Consider the following 3,180-nt stretch of genomic DNA (forward strand, 5'->3'; position numbering starts at 1 on the left):
GTGAGGATTAAGGTGTAGAGATGATGGATGGATCTCTAACATGTAGAATAAAGTGACTTTAAGATGGCGTTTGTTCACTTTCTGCTCATCACTCATGTTACACTCAAGAACCACTGAAGAGTTGGAGGTCTGTGTCTGTTTCAGTTTTAACCTTCTTCAGACCTTCTGGTGGGATTTTAGTTTCAGATAAACAGAACCGGCCTGTCCGATGTGTCCTGCCATGCTGTGGACTCTGGCCTCAGTCCTTCAGGCCGCCCCTGCTGCTTCCTCCAGCTCAACACTTTATTTGTACGTCTGTATTCGCTGAGAGGATTCTCAGACCTTCAGTGTGACTCAGGTGGAGTCAGCTGGATGGCGGCGGTCACTAACTCGGCCATCTGTATGAACCCGAGCGTCCGCTGCCGTCCAGTCGCCCTGCACGCCTGGTCGGGGGGCCGCAGTGCATGCTGGGATACATCTGAGTCCCATCAGCAGAAAATGAAGCAGCAGATTCACAGACATGAGCTGCATCCAGCTCCTCATCTGCTGCCAGCTGCATCCTCACAGCCACTACCGCTCCATCCTTCTGCTTCAGGCCGCTGTGTGGTTCATCCCCTCCGTCCACTGGACTCGTTTAAACGTCTGATTCATGTGAGCAGATGTTCAGGGTGTTGTTACAGATGAACACAGCCAATAAACTCATCATATCACAAACCAGAAGCTGATCAACATTTTCTAACTTTAAAACCAGTTCAGCACCAACAACAAATGATTATTTATCTTCATCCAAAGTGTTTCACTGACGTCCTCATTCTGGAGCTGCTGACGGCTGGTTTCTTCATTAAACAGATCTTTTTCTGTGAAGCTGAGCAGCTTGTGGACTGAGCTGAACCTTTGTCCTGGTCCTGAAACAGCAGCTGTCTAAACTTTTCACCACCGCACTTCTGTCCAGGTCAGAATTAAACTGTCAAACTGTCAGACATCAGAAACAGTGATAAATGTTCCTCACAGCTGCTGCATGTCTCCGTCTGTCCAGCCGACTGTAGAAACCTCCAGATATTCAGTTTATAGAGCAGCAAATCGTCCCGCTTCGACCTGATGAATGAATCACCGGTTTATTGCTGTGCAGAGGGCTGAGCTACGAAGCCAGATCAACAGATCCAGACTTTGTCTGTGTAGCCAGATCAACAGATCCAGACTTTCTCTGTGTAGCGGCTCCACATGAACTAAAGCTCCAGCAGAGATCACAGGTATCATGAAGGAGGTCCAGCTTCATGCTTCAGACTCTGTTCTCATTAAAGGAGGCGTTAAGGCGTCATGTGACTCTTCTTCTGCTCTGAATGAATCGATCATGAGCAGCTGCTTCAGTCAGCTCCTTGTTTTAATGGAGAACAATGAGGAACATNATGACTGGTTACTGGTTAGTGGTGGTTAACGAGATGTGAGTGAAGCTCTGTTTACGGTCAGTGAGGACTCTGAGGAGTTGATGTAAAGTTTGGTTTTGTGGCGAGTTTCAAACATTGCGCTGAAATAAGAACTAACATGTGAACTCCTGACAAAAGGCTGCAGCCCAGCAGCAGGTCCACATGTTCTGGTTTACTTTCTGCTCACAGGTTGGTCAGCGAGGGTCAGAGGTCTCATCGCTGGAGTTAAGGCGCATTTTAAACTGTGCTTGTAATTGTGATTGGGGGGAGTTATCGACCAATAGCTGATCAGTCAATACACAGCATGAACTCTATGGTTCCAGGACATGCAGCTCCTGGTCTGATCAATCAGTGGTCGCTCGTAGCGACGCTCAGACGTCACCCTGGTAACTACATGAGCTCTGGTTGGAGGTCCTGAACCTCCTCAGAGTCTCTGTCATGGTCCCGGTGCTGCTAAACTCCCACAATGCTCTCTGCTGCCACCATGAGCTGAAGTCTGTAGACGCCTCCTCTGGTCTCTACAGGATTAAACATTGAGAGGCTCCACCTGGTGGAACAAGCTGGTACTGCGGCTGATCTACGATACGTTGTTATCTGCTGCCTCATCAGTTTATGTGCTTCAGTCTGTTAATGATTCATGTTTGGCTTCACTGAGAGGCTGCTGAAAAAAAAAAAATCATAAGGTAACAACACAGCATGGAGTGAGCTGTGCTTAGTTTCCTATTGTCAAACTGTGGCAGGAAGTCCTTTTTTCATATAAATAATACTAAAAACACAAACGTCTCCCTCTCACTCGCACGAGAACTGTCACAAGAGTCTCTAAAAACCCAGGAGACACATACAGTACATAGTGTAGCCTGCATACATACAAATATACATATATGCAAATACACAAAAACAATAACCTCTCGATGTGGAATAATGGATCTGAAATCATAGATTCATATAAAAATATAAAAATAAAAGTAAAATCAAAAAAAGTGTCATCTGAATTGGTGAGAAAAACAATAGTCTCCATTGCTCTTCCACTGTGTGATGCATTGGCAATTCAATGAATCAGTCTCTCTGGGTCGTCCTGGTGCTGTCTTCATGTTTCCTGGCTGTGGTCACTGTGACCAGTACGGTTCCCAGCAGCTGAACCAGACCAGTATAATCCCAGTGTGGCTCACTGGAGCTCTGCAGGACTGAAGCAGGTTCAGGGATTCATCCTGGACTCACTGCTGAAGTTCCTCCACACGTTTACCATCGATGTTCAAACTGCTGCTTCTGTCTGGACCATGCGAGGCTTCAGCTGGATGATGAGCTGCTCTGACTGAAGGTCAAACACAAACCACATTCAGTCCATCTACAGTTTAGAGGCAGATGTTGTGCTTCTCCTGTATTGACCTGACGGCCGCTTCTGCTCTGTGAACCAACGTTTTAGATTCACAGGCACAAGAGGAGCTTCATTATTAACTCAGAGTTGTTGTGCAGAAGTCTTCTGTCAGTAGGACACAGAAGGACTGAGATGTGTTGACACACTGCCTGCAGTTCATCTGGACAGTTTGTCACCTGAATGTGGGTCACGGTGGAGTCAGTCATGACTGATCAGAGCAGCTCACAGTGTTTTATCTGTTTATCTCTAACATGGGGCTGCAAGGTGGTGCAGTTGGTAGCCTGGCCTCACAGCTACAAGGTCGGCGGTTGGTGTCCCGGTGAGGACACCCGGGATCTTCCTGCGTGGAGTCTCCATGTTCTCCCCGTGCAGCGTGGGTTCTCTCCGGGTTCTCCGGCTTCC

This window comes from Stegastes partitus, unplaced genomic scaffold (genome assembly GCF_000690725.1).
Source record: "Stegastes partitus isolate 25-593 unplaced genomic scaffold, Stegastes_partitus-1.0.2 Scaffold2379, whole genome shotgun sequence".
In the NCBI taxonomy this organism is placed as follows: Eukaryota; Metazoa; Chordata; class Actinopteri; family Pomacentridae; genus Stegastes; species Stegastes partitus.